This window comes from Camelus ferus, chromosome 33 (assembly GCF_009834535.1).
Source record: "Camelus ferus isolate YT-003-E chromosome 33, BCGSAC_Cfer_1.0, whole genome shotgun sequence".
NCBI lineage: Eukaryota > Metazoa > Chordata > Mammalia > Artiodactyla > Camelidae > Camelus > Camelus ferus.
Window position 1 is genome coordinate 6,305,710 of NC_045728.1, and position 26,357 is coordinate 6,332,066.

Here is a 26,357-nt window from a genome sequence, read left to right on the forward strand (position 1 = left end):
AAATGCAGTGCCAAGAGGGCAAGGTTTTCCAAGATCACAGGATTGCCACCCTGTCGGCTGCTTCACGGCTCAGTGAAACAGAGCTGTCTCCCAGACAGCACGAGACCAGCATGGGGGAACACTGAAAAAAGGGAGCTTGAAGAGAAAAAGTCCACTTCAAACCTCGGTCTCGGCTCTCCTGGAAGTGATGGTCTAAAAAGAAAAGACGAAGAACAGAGTTCCTGAAACTAACACGTGTCTTTTTTAATAAACACACCAAAGCTTGACTGTCCAGAAACGCGGGCCATGCTTTGAAAGCAGGTCCTTGGGAAGCTGTGTTCTATCAGAGCTGCTTTCTGGCCATGGCCTTTAGGGCTTGCAGGATATTCCCTGGAAAATCTTCAGTTGTGGCAAATCTTCCTCTTCATTGTCTGGGGCAGATCTGATTTCAGGGAGCAAGAGCCAGAAGTCATTTCAGACTCGAGTGAGTCATCAAACTGGGCTGTGTTATTTCGGGTCCAAATGAGGTGCTGCCGTCCTGCAGGATAGTGCCCGGTGTCAGCAAAAACTCAGCAGAGCCCCTGGGGTTTGGTGGAGAGATGTGCCCAGGATCCCACCGCGGCTGGAGCGTCCTTGCAGAGGCCGTGGAAGGGCCTTGAACAAGATCTGAAGGTTCTTCAGACGGTGAGACACGATCAGACCCGATCAGACCCAATCAGGGCATAAGTGAAAACACACACGGTTCCATAAAGTGGCCTGGGAAAGATGCCACGATAATAAAAGGAAAAATGCAGAGGAATGTGTGAGGAGGGAGCTGCTGAGAACATGCGAGCGCCTATAAACTCTACTCTGCAAACCCCAACCCCCCCATCTCTGCTCCAACTTGTTTTTCATTAAAACTCAAGAAAAGCCTTAAAGAAACCAGCCTGTTCGTGAGGCAGCAGAAGGTGGAGCTGGACACCTGGCTCAGGTCTCACCTTTACTGGTCCTCGGTGTGTCCCCTGCCCTGCCTCTTCCTTTCTACATGTCTCTGGGGCTGACTGACCTGTGTAACATTCCTCTGGGCCAGACCAGGATGCTTGGTGTGAGGAAGACAGTTAGAGTGGATAGGGTGCGATGAGAACCACAGTTTCCACTCTGCTGCATTCTGAAACTCCATTTACAGAATAAGAGCCATTTTCCTGTTCATCTCCCCAAACTGGTCTTGGGGACCAGCCAGTCTGTTAGCAGCTGATCCAAACCTCATCACATTTCCAGGCCCCACCCCAACAGGAAATGAGCTCCAACTGTCATCAGAGGGTAGCTCCCAGGTAGAACTTCCCAAGAATCAAATAATCAGAAATGCGAACACCAACAGCAGTTCAGAAGGGGAGGAGACCTGTCTGTACACCAGAGGGGCTCCTGGTTTATGGAGTGGGTGAGAGAGACAGTGACATGAGCATGAAAATAAAATGGAGAGAAAACACCAGCAAAGGTAAGGGTGTTAGCAAAACTGGTCAAGTAAGCACCCAGCATTTAGGAAGCTGGGGAAAGAACCATGGGAAGGAATAGCCTGGCTAGAGTCTCATGGTACCACTCATAGCAGTTTCGGGGAGAAGAAAATTCTTTAGCGGAGATCTGTGGCCGAGAGAAGGATGAGGGTTGCTATAGGAATGGGGGCAGGGAGGGCATCTGTCAGGCCTGGGAGTGGGCACAGCTGAGCTCGGGAGGCAGGCAGCAGGATACGTCTTGCTGAAGCGGGGTGCTGAGCTAGCGTGAGTAGTAAAGTAGTTTGTGCCAGTGGTTTGACTGTGGGGAGGACAGCTGTCTGAGTGATTCAGTTCTGAAAGACCGACCTAGGAGGCCACAAAAATCACCCCAAGATTTCTGAAAACTGAGCCCTGCTTCTGTCTTTGTGCCTGGAAGCAGGGCCCCAGGCGCACTCGATTCTTGGGGTCCTGTCCAGCCTAGGAGGAAAACTTGCTCTGAGATGATGGAGAAACTCTTTTGTGCCCCACCCCCAACTTCTGGGGTGTGATCAGATGCAGAACTGGATGGATTGTCTTTGCTTAGGAGTCTGTGCAGGGACCCAAGGGGCAGGAAGCAGCTGAGCTGCCGCCAGTTAACACTGCAACATGAACACCCCCTAAAAGAAGGTCAGCGGGAGACCTGACAGACTCTGCATTGTTCAGCCAGACAGCTGGGAGCAGCTGCAGGGCCCCCAGGTCTCCCTGAGCATAGGGATTGTGGATAAACCTCAGCCCAGGATCACAGACATCCTGTGAGATCAGTGAAGTGCCAGCCCGTCTGGGCTGGAACCCGAGTTGGGGAGTACTCACTAGTCAATGACGATCAAGGATGGAATTCTCTAACAGCTCACAGTCTAGCCTGAAAGAGCTCACACTGCCGTTGTGGGAGGCTGGAGGAAGGAGCCAAGAACGGAGGGGCCTGTTGCGGTAGTGGAGGGGGGGACAGGGTCCTCTTACCAGTTTTGGAGCAGCTGGCTAAGTGCCCAAGCTCCAGATGGCATTCAGAGTGCCACAGTCCAAGTCATTTTCCTAGTGACTAGGGGATTTGTCTTTCCCCAAGAGGGAGGCCAACCAGGAATTGAATCAAAGAATCATACAGTTTCAGAGCAAGAATTGACCTCAAAGATCATGCAGTTGATGACTTTTACATTACAATACCTAGAAAAGTGAGGTAACCCACTCAAAGTCACACCCCTCATTAGTGTCAGAGGCAGAATCTAAAACCCGGGTATCTAGACTTGAAGGCCAGGGGTCAGGCCATTGCTGCTCTGGATGAAGCCACTCAACCCCGCTCTCCAGAGGCTGGCACAGGCCAAGACAGAGGTGGAGGGGGCAGGAATTGGGTAAACCAGTGTGTCCATTTCAACCCAAAGTGATCAACATACAAAGGAGATGAGAAATGAGAGGTGAAGGAACATTAAAGATTAGGAGGAGTGAACAGCAGTGGGAACAGCAATGGGAACAGCAGTGGGAAGGGTTCTGGGCTCTGAGTCAACAGATTGTGCTTTAGATTCCTGGCCTGTCACTTGTTCGCTATGGGGCTGGGAAAATATGACAATATTTTGGAGCCACACTCATTCATCTGTTAAATGGGGCTAAAAATACTGTAGAGTTCTGGTGAGAAATAGCATACGTCAAAGGACTTTGCAGACTGGAGGGGGCCAGGCAAATACCAGTTGTTGTTAGGGTTATCGGGGTCGTCCAGGGCCAGGCTGGCATGTTTGGAGGCTGGAAGAGGTCTAGTTGGGATTCTCCTGGTTCTCTGGGCTTGTCAGCAGAAGAGGGAAATCTGATCACAGATGAATTCGGGAGAGCAAAACCCAACGCCCGGGTGGGAGTTAAGCTACACAGTGGGAACCTTCGGGATGAGGATTTCCAGTCTCCAGTTTCTGCTCCAAGAGTCCTGGCCTTCCCTGAGAGGGTGCCTCTGACACCTCTCAGCCTGAACAGGATCCCTCTTGGCTGTCTGGAGGGGGAGGGTAGAGTCAGGAGGAGAGGGCAGGAAAGGGGCTGCCAGCCGTGAGGCCACGTGCTCCAACCAAGCCACTTGGGGCCACTTGGACAAAGGGACCCAAAGCGTCCTCTCTAGTGGGCCTGATGGTACCACCCTTCTGACTTTTGGCCCCAGTCTTGGACAGGAAGTTACAACTCAGGCATTAAACTCAGGGTGCGGTGTGCGGTACCTAGAAGGGGAAGGGTTTGGAGAAGGGAGGGTCTTGTGATCCAGCCCAGAGCAGCAGTTTTTCATAGGTAACAGCCCTGCTGTGCAGGCTGAGGTCATTCCTGGCACGCGCTCCCCACTCGCTGCAGATGCCTGCAGGTCTGTTTCAATATCTGCAGCAACCACATTCCTAAGCAGGGTGGGTAAGAGGCTTTCTGGACAAGACTGCTTTCCATCAGAAATTAAATTCATGAGGGTCAGATATTTTAGAGAGAGCTGGATTGCTTTTTTTTTTTTTAAGGAAGAAAATAAAAATTCAGAGAGAATGACTGAATGCAGGAACTACAAGCAGGGCAGGGTCCTGAGGGCTGGAGAAGGGAGGAGGGAGCTGGGGGTCATAAATGAGAGGGAGAAAGGGACAAAAGATGAGGCAGCGGGTCTGGGAAGGAGCCCACTTTTGAGTTGAGCCCAACCAGGCCTTTCTCAGATCCTGATGAGTTTATCTATTACCATCATTCATTCATCCATCCACTCAACCCATGCTTGACTTCTACTCTACGCCAAGTGCTGTGCTAGAAATACAAAGAAATTGTGTTAGTTATCTATTTCTGTGTAACAAGTTACCATGAAACTTAGTGACTGAAAACTACACATCTGTTAACTCACGGCTTCTGTGGGCCAGGAGTCCAAGTGCAGCTTAGCTGGGGCTCAGGGTCTTCAGATTAAGGTTTTGATCAGGGCTGGAGTCTTGTCTGAAATCTCAGTTGGGGAAGGATCCACTTCCAAGCTCATGTGGTCGTGGGCAGAATTCAACCCTTGTCGAGGGTTGTTGGACTGAGGGCCTCGGTGGCTAGCTTGCCCTTAGCCAGAGGCTGTTCTCCACTCCTTGCCCACATGGCTTCTCTCCAACATGTCAGCATGCAAGCTGGAGGCAACAGAGTCTGCTAGCAAGACGGAACTTTATGTAACCTAATGATAGAAGTGAAGTCTCGTCATCTTTGCCATATTCTGTCGATGAAAAGCAAGCTACAGGTCCCACCCAAACTCAAAGATTGCATAGGGCTGGGAACACCAGGACATGGACCATCTTAGAGTCTGCCTGACACAGAAGGCAAGTGCTTTCCTGCCCTCAGGCAGCTCAGTGTCCGCAGCGATGACAGCTCCAATAGTGATGGGCAATGCAGTGCACCTGGATGTGCTTGCAGTGTGCCAGGAACTGTGTGGGGTTGTTTTCTGTACACTTGCTTTTAATCTCTATTAAGGAGACACAATTACGATCTTCTTTTTAGATGAGGGAGCAGTCTCAGAGAGAGCACGGCAGTGAGAGAGCCGGAGAATTTGGACTCAAATTTGTCAGACGTCAAAGGCCTTGCTCCCACCCCCATCAATCTCTGGCTCCCAGAGGAAGGACCACATCGCATGGGCAGTGCAAGACGGGTCAGCCCCTGTGTTTGGGGGCCCCGGGGGAGGCTTTCAGAGATGAGGACAAGAGGGGAGCACGGCTCAGGGAGCAGCGGGGCCCTAGAGGAAGTCGAGGGGGCAGAAAGACACCGTCCTTTACTCTTGAGGAGCCCTTGAAGCTCAAGTGGGGAACCAGCCCCGGGACAGTCTTGAGGCGCTTGCTGGGAACGGCAGCAAGTGCACACTGAGCAGCTGTTTGAAAGAGCTCTGAAGAGACTGGAAGCCAGTGGCTGTTTAGATTAGTTTTCTAATTGGCTGAGTGTTAGCAAAGCCTCTTGTGTATACAATGGAAACAGTTCATCTTGTCTATTTGTGTATCCACTCATGTTCTGTCACTCCCTGATCCGCTCAGCTGTCTGCCTCTTACTGTCAGTTTTAGCCCAAGAGAGGGTTCAAGTCCTTGGGACTCTTTCTACACAGCCCCCAGCGGGGGTGGGCAGCGGGAAGGGGCAATAAGGATGGAGATGATTCCAGCACTCCCCACCCCCACCCCACCCTCCTCATAGCCCGCCTGTCCCCTTCCTGCAGAGCCCGTCTTCCCCCACATACCAGTTCCAGTCATCGCAACCCATATGTGGCCTTACATCTGTCACCTCGTACCTTCATGACAAACCTGGACACTAGGCTTTATTATCGCAAATTAACCCGAGAGAGAGGTCAGGTGACTTGCTGGGCTCACACAGATTTTGTGAGGCTGAGCCAAGCCTTGAACTTCGGTCCCACACTCTTTCACTTTCTTGTTTTGTCTGTCCACCTGCCCCACCCCACACACCACATCCATCATAGAATTTCCTTGCTCAATAAGCCACAAACGCTCCCCTTGGCTGGCTGTGCCAGTCCCTCTGAAATGGAACAGGACCCCATGAAGCCCTCCCAGGTACAAATCCTTTCTGTGTCCCCAGTTTCTGGTTTGTAGGAGATAAACTTCATTCCGCCTCCTTGACCTTCCCTGAATTCCAAAGGGCAGATCCAAACAGTTGCGAACCAGGGAAGAGGAGGGGAGTGCAGAGACCAAGGAGGAGCAGTCAAGAAACAATAGTGCAGTCAAGGGGCAGGGTCCTGGCTCCTCCTCAGGGGATATACACAACAGTATCCTTGAGTTCTTCTGCAGGAACTAGCGCCCCCACGCAGATGGCAACTTCAGGCCAAGCACAAGATTCCTGGAACACAGCTCTGTTACCTCACCACCAAGCAGTCAGAAGAAAGTCCACACACAGTGGAAGATAATGCAGACTCTGACCTCCTCCCAAAATGATTCTCCCTTTGAAAATGTTCATGGTCCAGTAGAATCTTTGCAACTGGTTTTTGGACACAAGTCTGCCTTTTCCCCAGGTTGCTGGCCTCCTGAATAAAGCAACCTTTCTGTTCTCAGCAGCACTGGTCTCTTGAATATTGGCTTTTGAGAGGCGAGGAGCCAAACCTGAGTTCAGTAACACATCCACATGCTCTGCCTACCTTTCAGGGTCCTCTAGCACCTCCCATTCTGTCCCCCGCCATGAACCCATCTCAGCCTTACTCTGGGCTTCTGCAGGAACCAGCCCAGGCTCCCTGACAATGAAACATCTTGTTTGTCAGTTCCCTCTCAAATCAGACTGGCACCTTTAGATCAGGGACCAAGATCCGAACTCCTCCCACAGCTACTCCAAGCCCAGGCACAAAGTAAGTATTTATGCCTTGGCTGATAATGACGTTAAGGCTTTCAGAGGCAGAAATGAGCCCTCCGCCTCTCAGGTCTCTTCCAGCCACTTCCTTCCCCGGAGCCCTGCCCTTGACCTCTAGGTGTCTGTTAACGATTTTCTTTCCTCCTGAGGCCCCGGTGTGGTCAAAATTCCTCCTTGAAATAGCTCCAGGCGCAGACATGTCCTTAAATACATACAGTTTGGGAGGAGGGGCTGGGGGAGGAAGAGCTCTACACAGACGGTGGCACTCATGTCAAAGCCTGGGGAGGGGTGGCAAGGACAAGGTCCGAGCTCAACAGATGGGACCCGCATGACCAGATTTGTTTCTTGGGAACGTCATTCAGAGAATTAGAAAGAGATGGCTCTACAAATGAGACTCACAGTGAGAGGGTGTTGGCTTCCCCAGTCTTACACGCAACCACAGGACACACAGTTACAGCCACCACTGATTAGACACGGCCTGTGTGCCAGACGTGCTACTGATGCCCTGCGAAAGTGACCACATTTAGTCTCCAAAACTACTCTGCAAAGTAGCATTAGCATCATCCTGGCTGGAAACTGACACTCACAGAGATTAGGTAGATTGTTCAAGTAAATTACACAGGGAGTATAAAAGTCAGAATTTGAACCCAGGTTGCCTGGTCCCCAAACCTTCGTCCTTCATCTCTAGTGACCGTGGATGGCCTCAGAATGTTTGTTTGTTTATTTCTGAGAGGGACTCAGCAAACATGCCTGTACCTCTTCTCGGGCTGGGCTTCAGTAGAAGGGAGTGAGACGGTTGAGGCTCCTCCTTCTCCAAGAAGGCGCCAGGTCTCGGTTCCTTCCCCACCCAGCACAACCCTCGGCTTTGCAACCTTGCAGAAGTGGGCAGCTGGCAGGAGAGGCGCATTTTTTAAGCCCCAGGCTGCCTTCTTATCTCAGGGAGCCTTGATTTATGTTCCTCTATCTTATCTCAGTCCAGGGCCCTGGTGATGGATTTCACCTCTGGCATTTGGAGGGTTTCTCTTTGCCAAGAGCACTCCCCTGTAGACAGATGGAGAAGGAGACAGCTCTGGGCTCCCCGCTCTGGGATCCGCCCCTACCTCCTTCCTCCCCCAGCTCCCATGGAGAGAGGAGGATGCTGCTCTTTCTGATTGGAGAGGGTGAGGTGGGACTTGGTGGCTTAGCAAGGATAAAACTGGCTTTCCCCAGATGTGGCCCAGGCCTGTCCTTACTTGAGATGTGTTAGGGGAACAAGAGGAGAAAAAAATTAATAATATCGATGCAGTACTTTCCTTCTTGTGATCATCCATATGTTTTTTCAAATTTAATCTTTACAATAAGTAAAGGAAACGGCTTTTGTGGTTCCCTTTTACAGATGAGGAAACGGAGGCTCAGCGGGATTAGGGTCACACAGACAGGAAGTGAAGAGCTGGCTGTCCACCACGTGTATTCTGACTTTAAATCCTGTGCACATTTCACGACACATCACAGCACACTTTTCTCTTTTGGGGAACAGGGCTCCCACGTGCCTTCTCTTGGTTTTTACTTCTTCAAAACAGAGTTGTGGCTTAGATCAGAATGGCCCCCTTCGCTATACCGGACACAAAGGGAGGGGGCGTGGCCAGTAGCAAGTGGTACTGTGTTGAGTGAGGATCTGAGGGTCCACTGTTAGGCAGACTTGAGGTGGGAAGTCACACTGAGAAGGGAGAAGGTGGACATCAACCCCTGCTTGTGCCTGGAAGGGAATCAACAGTGAAACAGTTTCTCAGCAAACAAGCCTTGAAACCCTTCAGAAGGCATCGTGCTGGGGTGACACACAGTCATTTAAGGCCAGGAGCTATAATTCAAATCCAGGATATCGGACCCTAAATCTGTTAGTAAACCAGAGGCCTCCCTTTCTCGTGTGCTCTGCTTTTGGGGAAGTGGGAGTTCTCCCCTCCAGACCCAGAACAGCACCTTACAGCTGGCAGCCTCACTAGGTAACCCCCCCTTCCTAACCCGCTCTGCATCCATCCTGAAGATTTAAGGGGAGAAGACAGAGATGGTTAACAAGAGGGGTTCAGGTGAGTTGCAGAAAGAATTCCAGACGGTCCCTTGCTAGCTGTGTGTAAATCTTTAAGGACAGGGACTGGGCTTATTCATCTTCGTGTTCCTGGTGATTAACCCTGTGCTGAGGGAGCAAATAGTAGGGGCTCAATAAAAGCAGGCTGACTTGGATCAGAGACATTAAGTCATGGAGTTCAAAACCACAGAAGCTCTTTTGGAAGGTTGCCCCAAAGTATACAAATTCATGAAGCGGAACTCGGGGACACTAAGGAAGGGAGAGGCTCTTTAAGGAAGGAGGAATTGGGTCGTTAGGTGGGAGGTTTGAAGGGCTGATTAGAAAAGCACATCTTTATCCACGTAAAAGAAAAAAAAAAGGCGCATCTTTATTGGAGTTAAGGAGACCTGGTTTCTAGTCCCAGCTCTGTCACTCACCAGCTGAGGGACCTGGGCCAGTGGCTTCCTCTCCATGAGGCTTCGTTCACTCATTTGTAGAGCGAAGGGTGGGACCAGCATTCTAAAATGACTTTCAACTCTAACGGAGCATGAGCTCTGAGTCATTAGCCCATCCCCTCACCCGCCCCCACGGGTTCCGGGGCAAGATAAAGAAAGTCACCTCCTAAAACAGAAAAGAGTTTTACCTCCAACCAGGACGAGTTGGAAGCCACCCTCCTTGAAAGATGAGAAGGGTCGAGGTGGCATTCGCTCTCCGGGTCTTTTCAAGCGTGGGGGTGTGGTTGGTTTAGAGAGTGGCTCCCGAAGCTCATCTCTAGAGACAATTTGACTCAGGCTTCAGAGCCCCGGAGGAGGAGGTGGGGCGGAGAGAGCACGGCTCCAGTGGGGAATTCTCAGCTCCCCAGCTTGCTGGCCATCTCCCACCCAGGCCTCGTTTGCACTGCTAATCTGTTATGTCTTCCTCCGTAATTTAGCACTTTCAGACAGTTATGGTTAGATTCTGTTTATTTTTCTAAACCTCACAAAAGCCCCATAATACAGCCAGGGAGTGAGCAGCGAAGGAGAAGGGGGTGGGCGGGGAGTTTTTCTAGAAATATAAACTCAAGGTTCAGATGCTCTTCCCCATCTGCTGGACAGCTGTTGTGGCTCCCCGTCCATCTCGAAAGCCCCGGCATTCCATTTCCAGGCTCTTGGGCTGGTTCCCCTCCTGCCATCGTTCCTTTGAGAGAATGTGGCCTTGAGATCAAGCCGCGGGGAGCTGCCAGTTACTGCCACCTGACACAAAGCCTCATCGCCCTGGCCTAAGTCTTTCCCCCTCCTCCATCCTCGCTAGGGGTCAAGAAGTGGGACGTTCCTTCCTTTTATTCGCAGTAAGAGCAGGGGAGGCGAGGGCTGGAAAAAGAGACTTCTCCCCTACGTGGCTGAAGTAGAAGGAAGCTTGGGGTCCAAGTGGGCCAGCCCCTAACCTCACCTAATCTAATCTAATTTAACACAATCTCCCCCCAACCTGGGGCCCCAGGTGGATTTCTTGTTTTCTTCCCAGGAGGTTGCTGTGTGTCTAACCACCCAGATCTAGCTGGAGTGGTGGAGGGAAATTGATGTCAACGAACTTTTGCGGAAGGAAGGAAGGAAGGAAGGAAGGAAGGGATGGATGACAGCTTAGAGAACTGAGTGAAATTGGAGCAAGAGACAGGAAGACAAGGCCAAGACGGTGTGGCTCACCAAACACCCTCGTGGAGCTTGGGAAGAAGAAAGATTCAAACGGAAGAGGCAGCAAAGGATGAGTTCAAATTGAGGCATAAAGGATATAGAGCTGGATCTTCCCCCTTCATAATGACCTGGGTGTCCCAACCAGGACCCATCCCTCCCGAGTCCCAGTCTAGGATTTTCTAACCGAGCATGTCATTAGAAGAAAGTGTAATCCCCATGGATCTGACTCGCTGATTGCTAAGTTATCCTAATGTTGGATTCTGGGAACGGTTTGACATGTATTCTGCTTTTTTTCAACTTTTGGATTGTTGAGTTGGCCAAAATGGAATAAATAGCTACCCTGAGAGATGGAAGAAAGTTTCCAGTAGAGGCACGACCTAGGCTCCTCCCCTCGGCCTACCTAAGGACGGGAGGGACAGCAGGGAGCATGCTGAAAATCTAGAAGTGGACCTCAATTAATTGAACTCCCAGCTTCCCTTCTGCTTGTACGTCAGGGACACTGAGCCCTACTGAGGAATCTCACCCAGGCTGGAAGATGGTGTCACCACAGATTTACAGCACTTTATCTCTGTGGTACCCCCAAGGGTATGCAGAGATCCCATCCAGTGAGTCTTCAAGGCCAATCCAGACCTCTAGCACTCTTCTCAAGACCCCAGACCCTCTTTCTCAACAATTTTCTGTTTTGCAGGGAAAAGGGGTGCCCCTCAAGGCAGAATTTCCCCCATTGCCCGTCACCCTCTGCAAAGCTACCTTCCCCAGCAACCCTCCTCCTCAACTGGGGCCATTTCTGAAGGGCAAGCCCAGCTCCAGTGCTCTCTGCTGGGCCATTGCATCACCCTTCAACTCCTCTCTCTGCCCGGTCGGATGCCTTGGCCCCCTCGTCTGGCCCGTGTTGCTCCCAAGATCACCCCCAAGTAATTCTCCTACATGAAAGTCTCAGAGTCTGTTTCAGGCATAGGGAACGTGCGTTTGGGATCCCATTTCTTCCTCCGTCCTCTGTTCCATTTTCTCCTCTTTTCTCCTGAGTCTTCAAACTCCACCTCTCCTTAGTGTATATACTTCCTCAAGTCTTTCCCATGTTAAAAAATGAAAATTAAACCTTCCTTGTACCTGAAGTTCCTCTCTAGCTTTTACCCCACACATCTTCCCTTTTGGTCAAGCTTCTCAAAAAATCGACCTGTCATCACTCACTTCACCTCACACTCACTCTCCACCGCAGGGTGGTTTACGTCTACTGTCAGCACTGAAATGCACTCCTCCAAGTCACCACCAGTAGGCGCTTTTCAGTCTTTGTCTTGCTTGACCTGTGAGTGGTATTTGACACCATCAGCCTTTCTCTCAATCTAGACCTGCTTTGCTCCTTTGGTTTGTGAGACTGCTCTTCCCTGAATCTCTTTCCACTACTTTGGAGGATTCTGTTTAGTCTCTTTTGTCCCCCCGCCCCCAACTCCAGATCCATACCCGTTGGTGGGGTTGTCCCAGAGCCGTCCATGGCCATCCATGCCTTCTTCTCACTCTACATGCTCTCCACTTCTGGCTAAGTGACATCCTCATGCCCATAACTCCACATCTGCACTTCCAACCAAGGTCTCTCTTCTGAAGTCCACCTGAAGTTCTCTGAGATAAAGCAGGACTCATCAGCAGGACTCCCTCCCTGCCATGAATCTGCTCACCCTTCTGTAGGACCTGCGTCTTGGAGAAGGATGTCAACAATTTCCCACGGCCTCCGCCTTATCCCCAACATCCAATCAGTCACTCAGTCCTGTCAATTTGACCCCTTCATCATCCCTCCCCTTTGCTCTAGCCCCATTTCTCCTACCTTAGTGCAGCACTCACTTCCTGGTGGCTATTGCTACAGTCTCCCCACGGGTTTCCCCCTGGTCAGAATGATTGTGCTCAATCCACACTGCATACACATGGCCGCAAGAGGGATATTGTTATGAGACAAATCTCATCCCTCTCTCCTTTGCTTAAAATTCTCCAGCGGTTTCCCATCACTCTCAGGTTGACATCTCAATTCTTCAAAATGGCATCAAAGATCCTGTAGGATCTGGTTCCTGTTGGTTTAGCCTCATTTCCCCTTCCCACTCCTCCTCTTGATGCCGGCAACACTGAGGTCCACTGTTCTGAATTCCAGGACACAGCAGGTTTCTCTTGACTCTGCATCTTTGCACTTGCTCCTCCCTCCACCCATGTTCCCATTTCTTGGCTTGTCTGCCAGGAAGATGCCTATTCATCTTTCCAGGGATAACTCATGTACTGTCTCATCCTAAGAGCCTTCCCTGATTTCTCAAGCTGAATTAAAGTCTTCTTCCACTCCCTTCCGTCTGCTGCATTTGGTACCTGCCTCCCTGGGGTAGGAGACTCTGCCCACCCCTTCACCTCTAAACTTCTTGAGCGCAGCGTCCGGATCTTTTCATCTTTGTATCTCTTCTACCAAGTATAGGGCCAGGCGTTATAATCGGCGCTCGAAAAATGTTTAATTAGTAATTATGCCGAGCTTTTATGAAGCAATTTCAATAAGGCCAGCTGGAGTGCTAAGCACTTTAACATCCATTATGTGATTTCATTCACACAATTACAATGACTCTATGAGCTAGGTGCCGTTATCCCTTCTTTTAAAGATGAAAACGGAGGCTTAGCAGGGTCAGGCAACTCTCCCAAGCCAGTAAGTGCCTCAGAGGGTATGTGACCGTGCTCTTCATTAAGCACAAGTGTGTGCAGTCCTTCATGGCAAGAAGCACCCAGTAAAGGGACTGGTATAGCTCTGAGGAACTGCCTTGCACTCTGTCTACCTGCCCCAGCCCATCAGTGCGTGCACTTAATGGGCCCTGAGGCTGGCACTTGGGGAACAAGATTTCCGCATTTCCTGTTCAGCCAGTCTTTTCTCCCAGGTCAAAATCCTCTCTTGTGCTGGAGTCCCACCGCCCTGCCCAGACTCGTCCAGATCTGATGCCCAGTTTCCTGGTCTCCTGGCTGAGCATTCCACTTCCTGACCTTTGCAGACTTGTAACTGGCAACACTCAGCGATGAGTGGTTCCCAGACTTGCCTGGCCAGGTCTGTCTTGGGCCTTTAGCCCTGGTGTGCACCCCAAGCCACACCCCCAGCTCTGATCTGAGCACCTCCCGAGGAGACCCAGTAGTCTTAGCGCACCTGCCCCCTGACCCAGGGCCTCCCTGCCTTTCTCTGGGTCTCCTTGTCCTGAGTTCAGCCCCTGTTGTCTGCTCGTACTAATAGCAGCTCAGGGACCAGTCGGCCAGAGAAGACAGAGAAGCAGGGGAGCTCTTGGAAAGGCCAGTGAGAGCCAATCGGGGACCCACTGAGGCTGGGAGGACAGGTGAGTCGACACCTGGTGGGCCTCATCCCCAACACCTGCGGCTGGAGAGCTCACACCTGAACTCTGGAGCCCCAGGCCCACTTCCCGTGCTTTATTCTCTGTCGCTATTTTGCATTAGGGCAAAGTTACGATGAAAGTACAAATGACATGCCCTTGACTAATAGGACTAAAATTCTAAAGCCAGCTTTGATCACTATGTTAATGATCATTTGTACCTCACTAGAGCAATTATATTAACAGTAAGCAGTCACTGATGAGTAAAACTTGGACTTTAGAAATACACTGTGGCCAGGTTGATCTAAACAGTGAAACTATTTTAAATGCTAGTGTCTCAATTTTGTAGGTCATATTTATTTTTTAAATTTTTTTTATAAGTTGAATTTATTTATTTATTTTTAACTCAAAGTTTTACTTTAAAAACAATTATTTTTTACTGGAGGTGCTGGGGATTGAACCCAGAACCTTGTGCATGTCAAGCATGCGCTCTACCACTGAGCTATACCCCTCCCCTCACTTTGATTGTAACGCACTTTTACACATGTCATATTGTTTCAACTTGGTTAATACTTTTTCTTCCTCATCCAATAAAGGGGAATGAACTGCGACTGAAAATCATGCCGTATTTATCCATCAATGTGAACAGCAGCAGTGCCAGTGCCGAAGACTTAATATGCAGCCTTGGATTCGTCTGTACAGCAGCCACTAAAGTTGAGAATTGTGGAGACAGAAGAAGCTCAGTAGATTGCACCCTGTCTCACAGCTGACAGCAGAAAGGCCCAGACCAGAAACCAGGCGTTCTGGGTGCTAATGTCTATGGCCCCGCTCCGGGCTGCTGGCCTGCCCCAGGTCGGGCCTCAGTCGGCGGGCCTCTCCGTGGTCCTGCCCTGGGCTCTGGGCTTCAACGGGGGTTAAATACAACCATCTCCCCGCCTCTCCGTGGTCTCGATTTTCTTATGTATTAAACACAGCTTCCTGGTGTTCGCCTCCAGTCCCTTCGGCCTGAGATGGTTTTCCTGTCCTGTCCCCCAGCTGGAACCGACGCTCTAGGTAACGGACGTTCCCGTCTGACTCACTGACTCACTGGTGCCTGGCACATAGCTGTGAGTCGGCTGCCACACGGAGCCACCCTTCCCAGGGAGAAGGCAAGGCAGTTCCCGGGAAGCCCCACGGCAAGGCCACTGTGACAACCGCAGAGAGGCCTCTTCCCCCGCGTGGGGACCGGTGTGGCTCTCAGGAACTGCCTTGCGCGCTGTACCTGCCCAGCCTCTTCCTCCGTGTGGCCCGGGCCTCGTAGAGAACGTCATTCCAGAATGAGGAAGGGGCTTTACTATCTAATTGATCTCTTGAGATTCTGCCATCGGGATAGTGCTGGTCGCCTTGAAACCATCCTGACCACAAAGGGCCCCCACTGGTCAGAATAGTCCAGAAGACTGGCAGGGGGAGGGGTACTGCAGGGGTGAGTGGGAAGAGGTCTGATTCTGCCTCCAGAAAACCCGTTCTTAAAGACATTGGCAAGTTTCCTGCTCTCCCAGGGCTTCTGTAGGTTGAATTCGTTCCTAGGGCATCCTGAGAGCCCCCCGGCGTTCCAGTGGTCCCCAGGGCCAACCCCAGGGGTTCTTAGGAGAGACTCTGCCTCCTGCGCAGGCTGGGACTGCCAGAGCCAGCCTTGAGAGTTGGGGTCCCAGCACCCCGGCGGAAGGTGGCAGCCTCAGCTACACACAGCATTGCAAGGCTAGGGCCCGATGGGGGGTTCTGCGGACCGCAGGGAGCACAGGGAGCGTATACAAGTGAGTGCGTGTGGAAGCGTGCAGTGGGCGAGTGTTTATTTATTCTAGGAGCAGTTGCTAAGTCGGGGGTGTTTGCCAGCAGAGAGCTGCCTGAGTGCTGTGTTTGTTTACTTAGCAGAGTGCAGGGAAGGACAGGGCGAGAGGCAAGTGCAGCTCCCTAGAGTTAGAGCTGGTCTTGGGGGCCACTCTGAGGGGTCCCAGACAGGGGTCTGCTGGCTCTAGAGCACCCCCTTCAGGCACACAGGCTCTGCTTTGCCTTTCTCAGCAGGTGCTCCAAGCCTGACCCTCCGCCCAAGCAGGGTCAAATTGCTTATCTCCCATCTTCCCTTCACCCTGGGGGTCCCCTGGCGGCAGGGCCCTGAGAGACAGTGGGAGAGAACCAGGAGGGACAGGGGTATAATGACAGAATGACCAATTCCACACTGGGCTTCACTGACCCATAACTGCGTGGTCTTTGGCAAGTCACTTAACCTCACTGAGCCTTGCCTGGTTCCTCATCTATAGAATGAGGGTGACTTCGGAGGTTCCTGGCAGCTGTATGTTGTTTCTTTCAGGACCTGGAGACATGCGCCAGCTGCTTCCCATCCCGTGGCACCTGTAAGCACGCTCCTGCCCCTTGGGTCTCATCCCACTCCCATCCCTGCCTGAGAGCACTTCCACCGCCTCGGCTTAGACTGGCCTCTCCCACAGGCAACACGTCTGTGCAAGACTGAGACCCCCAGCCTCCTAGCCCCTCGGGCTCTGTCTTCCAGGTTATCTATTGGTCCTCTGTTCTCTGACTTCAGGAGAGAGAGAGAGAAAGAAAGAGAGAGAGAAAGGGGATAAACCAACAAGAGACCCTCCTGATTCCCTGTCCACCGCCGGCTGCAGGCCAGGCAGGCCTGTTTCCCCAGAAGCTGAGCTGGCTGGAGTTCAGGGTTGGTACTTCCCGGCTGGGTGGCCCCAGGGACTCCCCAGAGGCATCTCCCTCCCTCCCCCTGCCCTTGGGCCCCAGCAGCGCGTCTGCACGTCTCTGAGGGAGCACTGGCCCCCCAGACACAGGCTGGCTGGCAGCCAGGGCTGGTGTTCTGGCTCCTGCACCAGCCAGAAGGGGTGGCAGGAAGGCCCTGTTAATCCCCTGGGAGAAAGCTCCTTGGCAAACAGAAAAGACAGAGTGCCTGCCCTCTGCCCCTGCCCTGGGGCACCACACCCCAGGCTTTCAGGCGGGCTTCGTGCCCAAGTTCTGCCCACACTCCCAGGGTGCTTGGCAGATCCCAGCTGGGCCTGCCGGGTAGGAAAGGGAGGCTGGCTTCTTCCTTTTCAGGTTAAGGCCCTTCTGTAATCTCTGGTGTACCCCCATTCGTCTCAAAAACCCAGAGGAATCACGAAGAAAGAGGGTAGGTGGGCACTTGGTCCCTCCAGGCTGCAGGCTTCTCTGGCTCCCATTGGTCGGCAGGCTTTCCTGACAGTGTTTGGAGAAGCAACCAGGCTCAGGCTTACTAATTCCTTCTCCTCTTCCTCACCCATCACCTCAGCAGCCCTCTGCCCCCAGCCCACACACACACAGACACGCACAGAGTCAGCCTTCTGCCCCTGAGGCTGCCTCTTCTGCTGGTGCCACATAGCAACAGAGGAAGAGTTGGGAAAACCACCCCAGGGCCAAAGAGAATCAGTGTGGAAAAAGCAGGGGAGAGAGAGAAACCAGATACCGAGAGGACAGCCAGCTGGGGGAGTGTGTTCTGCCAGCAGGCCTCCTGCAGTTGTCCCTCAGAACCAGGGGCCAGGTAGGGGCCCCGGCCCAGCCTCAGCTTTCGCCCTGCTCACTTAGCGGGCCTGCCACCTGCCAGCGCCTGCCAGGCCCCTGCTTCTCTCGCGCCCTAGTCCCAGATCTGGGAAAAAGGATTCCTCCCCCACAAACTAACCCAAGCCCCCTCCTTGCTTGACTGCTACTGAGCGAGCCAGGCACCAAGGGTCCAGCTACTTCTTGCTTTCTCCTGCTATCTCTGCCTCGCCTGCATCCACATTTCTTCCAGCATGGTACCCAAGTAAGGCTTTGAATTTGGGATGGGGGTGGAGTGGATTTCACCCTTCCCAACAGCAAAGAGGAAGCAAATCTGGTCTCAGTTTGAGAGACCTCTACATCCCCAAGGGAGCTGGTGCACTCACCCTGGAGGGTCATTTAAGGACCCCTTCCAGGACTGCCTTAGTGCTCTCAATGCAGGAGGCCAGCAGAAAGGGTCAGCAGGTAGGATGGCTTCCCTGGTTCCCCCAGGTCACAGCTTGGCTCTGGCATTCCCAAGGGGAATGCTCTAAACCAAGCAAGGTCCCCTGTGTCCAGGTAGACCATTCCCAAACCCATTTCTGTCACGGATCATTTCCCAGAGACCTTCCAAGATGGGAAGTCACAACTGAAGCTGGTTGTTTAGATCGGAAAATCTGGGTGTGCTGTCATGAGAGAAACCGGAAAGTCTCCTCAGATGAAACTGCTCCCCCGGCCTGTCTACTCCTCTCTCCTGAGTCACGACAATCAACATCTCGGACACTGGGCTTTCGGCCAAGCCAAGTGCTCCTGTGGGCCCTGCTCCTGCTAGCCCTGCCCCTGCAGATAAGTGATCGTTCACTCCCCCTGATGGAGGCCAGAACTGAGGCCCAGGGCAGCCGTGAGGCCCGCCCAAGATTCTACAAGCAGCAGGCTTGGGCAGGACCTGACTTGAAACCTTGGGTTCTTTCCCTGGAATCCTTTCTCCTGGCGACCTGGGGACGTGTCGGGGAACCGGAGCCCCCTGATCATTGGCGGGAGGAAGGGACTAATGACTGCCTTCCAGCAGGGCCTTTGGTGGTGGCCTCAGCCCTCTCAGATCCCCAGGAGCCATCCCCAGATCTTCTTCTCGTGTGCCTGCCAGGCCAAACTTGTCCTTTTCTTCTCTCTCTGAGTCACCTGCCCCGAAGAACCCCTACTCCTTTTCTGCTTTTCCATTCCCCCCTCCCAGAAATTCTGGCCCTTGCTTCGAGAGTAAGGGAGGGGGGAATACCCTGGCAGAGGGGCCAGCATTCCCGGAGTGCTTGGCTCTTACACTGCCTCTTGTGCCCTCCCTCCATTTTGTTTTGGCTTCACCATGGAAACTGAACTCTGTTGGGATGCTTTGGGGCTTGTAAAGAACCCCCAGTACCTAGCCCTGTCCTCAGCCATACTATGCGACCGTAAACAGAAATTCAGACTCTTCCAGGCCTTTGTGTTCTGGAGCAGACGAATATGGGAACCCAAATCTAGACTCAAGAGGCAGAAGTGAGCTGAGAGGACACAAAAAGTATCGTTTTCTCTCTAGCAAAAATCAGCTCCGGTCCATCCGGTTCCCTACGAAGCTGTTCCTCTCACCCAATGACCTTGGAACCCCCACCCCAGGCCTCTCAGGGAAAAAGCCAAGTTTATCCCAAGTAACGCAATGACTATCTTGGAGGGGGTGGGGTGGGGAGGAGACTTTATCCAAAACACATGCTATTGCCACTGTTCTAGCTATCTTGGATATTTCCTGCATGTTTGTCACCATGGCAACTGACTCAGCACGAAACCTTGTTTGCTGGGCCCTGGGGTCCGGCATAGCGACCATGTGGTGTCAATTTGGGCCTCTTGGTGCTTTTCTGTCTCTCTGTCTGTCTCCCCCAGCTTGAGTGTCTGTCTTTTTGTCTTTGTCTCCGTCTTTTCTCAGCCTGTCTCTGGGCCTCTCCGTTTCCTTTTTCCAGGGAATAGCTGCTCCTGCATCCTTGGGTGATGTAGGTGGAGGCAGGGCCCTGCTGCCCGCCCCCAAGCCCTTGGGCAGTCCCTCCTGGCAGTCCTTGACCAAGGATGTCCCAGAGCGGATGGGGAAGGCGCATGGCACAGGAAACGCAGGAGGTTGGCTTTTGGTGGAGAAAGGGCTCAGTTAGGCTTCTTGTCTGAGAAAGACCTAAGCCACCTGCCCGCTGAAGGCCCCCTGGGGAAGGAGAGGCTTGGGTTCTGGGACACACGTGTCAGAGGGCTGTGGGCTTCTGACGCTGACTTCCCCTGTGTGTGGGAGTGTGGTGTCTCTACCCCTCAGAGCCTCGTTCATTCCCTAGACCTTTGAAGAAGAGATAGGTGTCGAATGACAGAGCTGAGAAAGAGTTAAAGTTCACAGGAGAGAAGCTAAGGGATGCTGAGGAGTCCCCGACCCTGGAAGGGAGGGGCATCAGGGGGGTAGGGGGGAGCTCACTGTTCCTAGTTCTTTCTCACAGGGCTGTGGGGTGGGGCAGAGTCCTGCAGAGAGCAGTGTCCCTCGTGGGGGCACCAGGCAACAGGGAGGGTGTTGACAACAACAGCGTGTGAGGGAGCGGGGCCAGCAGTCTGGAAAGGGCCACGCATGCAGACAGAATATAAACAGGCAGCTCCACGGGAGGTGAGGGTGTCTCCTGGCTCCCCCGCTATTCCCCGCCCCTGCCCCCGCCCCCGGGTCTTCCTTCCCTGCCTTCCCAGGAGGCCGGGGCCTGGCAGCTCCTGCCGGCTGCTCTCTTCCAAGGTTGCTGCATCCACACCCTTTCGGAGAAGGCCTTTCCAGACCACTTTCCAAATCTCCACATTTAAAAAAAATTGTTTTTAATGAAAAAAAATTTTTAAATGGAAGTACTGGGGAGTGAACCCAGGACCTCGAGCATGCTAGGTACCACAGTCCACCACTAAGCCCGGCCACCCCCACCGATCTCTGCATTTGTCCTTGGCTGTTTCTGATCATGCCTGCTCCCCACTCCCTGAGCAAGGTAGGCCTGGAAACTGTAAGGGACCCAGATTTTCAGGCCGGGCTGGCCCCTGCCGGCGGCGGCTCGGAGGAGAGGGGAATGGCATCAGGCTCAGAACCCGGTGTCTGAGTCAGAAACGGCCCCCGTCACGACTCCTGTAGGCTCAGCCCCCAAGGGTGTCGGGACCCAGATGAGAAGAGGGAGGCTGGAGAGGCAGCCACTGGACGGGGCCCTGAGAGCAGTATCGTACTGCTGTACAGCCAGCATCCGAAAGGGTACAGCCAATCAGCCTTCTTTTGGGCCAGGGCCGTTCCCCGGCGGTCCAGTCCTATGGATGGGCCAGAACAGCAGGAAGGCGGTCAGAAAGGACAGTAATGCATGGCTCTGGGGGTCAGCCAATAGGATGCAGGGGCCCTCTGGGCTCTCAGGGTCCCAGGGGTCAGGGACTGGTCTCAGGGAGAGGAACTGCCGAGAATTAGGCGGCGTGTCAGGGCTTCAGTCACGTTGGAAAGGATTCAGGAAAGGCTCTATTCCCAGTGAGGCACTGAAAGGCCAAGGGGGAAAGGGAGGCGAGACCAAGCAGGCAGAGGCTGGGGGGACAGCGGGGTTGGCAGGACCAAGAGGGCCCTGCGTTGGGGGAAGAGCAGTCACAGAACCAAACAGACATGGCTCGGCGTCCGGCGCCACCATTCAGCCTCGGGCAAGTTCGAGAACTCTCTGAACCCCGGTGTTCTCACCTGTAAAATGGGGAAAATACCGATTTTGCAGGTTCTCGTAGGAAATAACTAAGATGTTCTGTAGAAAGAACCGTATCTAAGACCCCATGGGAGGTGCCTGGCAGAGTTCTGCCTTCCTTGGAAAGGAGGGGATGATTCCACACCCTTCCCCTAAGACTGATATGCTTCTTGTTTTTCGCTAGGACCGGCCCAAAGCCTCTCTGGGACTAGAGGGGGCAGGGCGGGCACTGACTGCCAAGAGCAGGGCGAGGGTGGGAGGGGATGGCTGCCCCCCCACCGGGGAGCGCAAGAAGGCAGTTGTGAGTGGGAGTAGTTTCGGGGTGGGGGGGTCCCTGCCGGTGTGCTGGAAACCAAGCCTCAGTGTCCACGTCCTCCCTCCTCATGTGCAAGCCTCAGGGAGGCGCAGGCGAGCAGAGACCCTGAGACCACTGTGTTGAAGAAGGGTGTCCCAAAGGATCGGGGACCCAGCGTGGGATGCTGTGGACGAATGACACAGGCACCAAGAGCCAGGGTGTGAAGCCAAGTACGGAGTCAGAGCGGCGGTTGCATGGGACAGAGAGCAAGGTCCCAGGCAAGCCCGGGGCAGGCCTGGCTGTGGGAGTCTGGGTGCGAGGAAGCCAAAGGGCCAGGCTGGGGAGACACTTCGGGCCACTTGGCCTCAGGGATTGTCCCTCTTTCCAGGGCTAAGGATCCAGCTGGTATCTCCAGCTCCACCCAAAGTCCAAGGCTGTAGACTTTAGTCCTCATAATGACCTTGCTACCTGGAGTGAGCCGGAGGCCCTCTGCAGGCCTGTTTTCCTGCTGGACAAATGGCGCTGGGGGAGAGGGAAGCGGGCTGTGAAGAGGAGGGCGGAGCGGTGCTTCCAGAGAAGTGGGCTGTGGATGCCGCAGGAGGGCAGTGAGGGCCAGGGAGGCCGCAGAGGGCTCCAGGGCTGGAGACAGGGTTCCAGCTCACCGATGTGGGGCCACAAAGGATTTGGGTGAGAGGGAAGGGCCTTCAACTCCTCCCTGTCCTCTCAGTCCTCCCCACAGAGACCACACCTCAGGACCCAACTGTCCTCTCCCAGTGACTCAAGCTTCGGCTGCCCTGCTGCCCACGCCCAAGCTGGCCCAGTGCCCACAGCAGGAAGGGCTGCGGCGTGGGCGCCGGGGAGGGGGCACTGCCGAGGGCCTCAGTGCACGAGGATAGGTCCAGGCGGAGAAGCCCTTGTACCTTCTGGCCGTGTCACCCTGGGCCACCTCGGGAATGTGGCTTTGGGCTGTGGTGGAGAGCTGTCCTCCTCCCTCTGCGCTGAGCACAGCAGGCCACTTGTTTCTCATTAGCAAACTGCACGACGTCATCACTGCGGGGTGGATGTGCATTTTTGTCCTATTTACTGGAGCAGTGGGTAGATAGTGGTGAGGACAAGTGGGCTGAGCCAGGGACAGGGCCTGTGGGGCAGAGCCACTTGGAGGCCACAGGAAACCATGGTCCCTGCTGGAGCCCAAGGGCAGTTTTGCAAAGACAGGGGGAAAAGAGAAACGAGGAACCAAGGATGCTGGGGTTATAGTTATTGGCCGTAAGTATTGTTAATGATAGTAGCTAGCATTCGTGTCTTGGGGGCCAGCCTGAGCTAGGTCGTTCATGTGTATTATTTCTTTCGTTTTCCCAATAACTCAGTGTTACAGGTGAGGAAAGTGAAGCTCAGAAAACTGAAGAAAGTGCCCTCGTTTTCGTAACAGTGAAGCATTAGAGCTGGGAGTTTTACCCAGGCCTCTGATATCCTGCTGTCTTTCCCGCTGCACCACATTGCTCCTACCAGGGTCTAATGCTTTTGTGCCATGAGCACAGCCTGGTTAAGCTGGGAGGCTCTTCTCAGAATAATGTTTTTATAAAAATTACATTAGATTTACAAAGGAAACCAATTACATTGAAATATACTTGTGAAAACATTAAGAATGTGTGATGCAGTAACATACGTGCTTTTAATTAACACATTAAATAACAAAATCTAACAACTATCATAATTTCAAAACAGTGATGGATGCAAAAATGTTTTGTGACATCGGCAAAAACTGCTGTGTGATTTCTATTCGTGACAGAGTTATGGGTACTGATAACACCAATATTCTTTTGTTTTGTTTTGTTTTTTTACTTCTTTTTTTTAAATTGAAATACAGTTAGTTTACAATGTTGTGTCAATTTCTGGTGCACGGCATAATGTTTCAGTCATACAGATACAGACATATATTCTTTGTCATATTCTTTTTCATTATAGATTACTACAAGATATTGAATACAATTCCCTGTGCGGTACAGTAGGTCCTTGATGTTCATTTATTTTATATGTATAGTTAGTATCTGCAAACCTCGAACTCCCAATTTATCCCTTCCCACCTCCTTTCCTCTCTGGTAACCGTAAGTTTCTTTTCTATGTCTGTGAACCTGTTTCTGTTTTGTCAATAAGTTCATTTGTGTCTTTTTTTTTAGATTCCACATATGAGTGATATCATATGGTATTTTTCTTTCTTTTTCTCACTTACTTCACTTAGAAGGACGATCTCCAGTTCCATCTATGATGCTGCAAATGGCATCATTTTATCCTTTTTTATGGCTGAGTAGCATGCTATTGCATATATACACCACAGCTTCTTTATCCAGTCATCTGGTGATGGAGGTTTAGGTTGTTTCCGTGTCTTGGCTGTTGTAAATGGTGCTGCTTTGAATATTGGGGTGCCATGTATCTTTTCGAATTAGAGTACCCTCTGGACATATGCCAAGAGTGGGATTGCTAGATCATATGGTAAGTCTATTTTTAGTTTTTTGAGGAATCTCCGTACTGTTTTCCATAGTGGCTGCACCAAACTACATTCCCACCAGCCGTGTAGGAGGGTTCCCTTTTCCCCACACCTTTTCAGCAATTATCATTTGTGGCCTTTTTAAGGTAGCAGATCACACAGGGCCTTGTAGGGCATTAGAGAGACCTTGGTGTGTGCCCTGGGTGAGGGGGGAAGACAGCAGAAGTTCCTGAGCAGAGCGCTGGCATGATCTGCTCTAAGTACTAAATGGTCCTCGCAGCTGCTTGGCGGGGGCAGGGTTTGTGCCCAGTGCTGGCAGGCAGGGCGCGGACTGTAAGAACGCTACATTACTCAGTGTCTACCCACAAAGCACTTACACGCTGTGGGGGAGTCAAGGCAAGGCAGGGTGGCACAGTGGTAAGAGCCAGAGCTTAAGACAGAGGATCTTGGTTTGAGTCTTCCCACTACCAATTCCCAGCCTGGAAAGTTACCCAAGGCCTCAGTTACCCCGGCAGTGACATGGTAGTGACCACACCTGCTTAACGGCTCCCCACAAATGCCAGGTGCAGAAAAAACATGTAGCTTTGTTATCATTATTAGCTTTTTCAAAAAATTGTTTGTTGATGTTTCATTAGTTTTTTCCCCCAGGGTTTCTCTCTCTCTCTCTCTTTTTTTTAATGAAGGTGCTGGGGATTGAACCCAGAGCCTTGTGCATGCTAAGCACTAAGTGGTGGTGCTCTGCCACTGAGCTATATGCACAACTCTTTGTTATTATTTAAATAACAGTACGAGGTAGCCTTGAACTCCTCACCCAAGGGTGCAGACGATGGTGGCTGATGGTCTGGAGGCTGTGGGCTCCTCACAGGAGGGGAGACAGCGAACCACCAAAGGTGCAGGAATCGGGAGGCGGGGGGTGGAGCCTGACAAAGCTCAGAGGCCAGACGGAGTAAGCAGTGGGTTCTCCACAGAGACACACAGGGTGAGGCCAGCATGACATCTTAGATGGAAACTCAAGAGGCTGAAGGAGGGGGAGGCAGGGGCTGAATTAAGCAGGTGGGAAGGCCAGATTCTGAAAAGCATGAATGGGAATTATCTTACTGGAGGTGACAGTGATGGGAGAGGGACTAGATCTGGGCAGCGAGGGAGGAGCATGACAGACCCACGATGAGGCCAGAGGGGTCGGGAGGGGGCTGGCCCTGGGCAGGTGTCCTGGCGCCCAGGATTGCCAGGCAAGAGGAAGCAAGCCTGTTTTTCCTGAAACCTGATCTTTCAGGCAGCTGTCCCCCTCAGCCTGATGGAGACGGGAGGGGACAGGGGACTGATGGGCTGTCCCATCCCAAGGCATCATTTCCACCAGCTTCCCTCCAGGGCCAGCTCTCCGAGAGGACAGGGGCCCCAGGAGAGTCCCCGAGGGGAGGTGACAGGGCACTGCCTCCTCTGAGTGCAGTCCCCAGCTCTTCTCTTCCCGCCTTTCCTGCGCGCGGGTCTGTGCAGCTTTATTAGGCTCTCGGCCCCTGACCCCTGACCTGGACACACCAAGTCCCCAGGCATCCCGGGAGGCAGATTTGGGGGTTGGGGAGCTATTGTCATGTTTAGGGGAAAATCTCGTAGAAATCGTATATTTTCTGTAATAAGGCTAATTCCTACTCATCCTTCGATACCAACTGCAATGTCACCCTTCTGGGAAGCTTTCCTGACCTTTTACATAAGTCAGGTTCCCAGCAGGAGCGGGTGGCTCAGGCGGGCAACTGAGTGTTGAAGAAGGGATGACTGAACAAGCTATTGGCAGGATTAAGGGATGCTCATGACTGCATCTGGAGCCCTCACCCAGCCACGGCCTAAAGGGACAAGGGAAAGGTGCAGTGATTAGGCCACCGTGAGAGCTATGGTGATAGTAGGGGCTGCCTGACAGGTGCTGTGGCCTTCAGGAGGGGACCACAGCCTCAGCCGACCCACGGTGGCTCATCAACGAGGGAGCTGACCTCATCCTCCTCAGGCCAGGGCCTCCCATTGGCAAAAACCCACCTGGAAGCTCGAGGTCAGAGGACCCCCACAGATACAGTCCTTCAAGTCGGGCCTCGGGGTCCAGGGCAGGAGATTGAGGAGTAGAGTGGATTTGGAGGGACAAAGGACAATATCCAGCCTACTTCCTGTGTTCATATGCTCCGGCTACCACAACCAGATACCATGGATTGCGTGGTTCAATCAATAGAAACTTATTTCTTATAGTTCTGGAGGCTGGAAATCCAAGATCAGGGTGCTAGCAAGCTTGGTTCCTGGTGAGGACCCTCCTCCTGGCTTGTCGATAGCCACCTTCTCATCACGTCCTCACATGGCCTTTCTCCCAGGCATGTCGATGAAGAGAGAGCGCTCCTGTGTCTTCTCTTGTAAGGGCACTAATCTCATTATAGGGGCCCCATCCTCATGACCTCATCTAACCCTAATCACTCCCCTACCTCCAAATGCCTTCACATCATGAGGTAAGGCTTCAACATATGCATTCAGGCCATG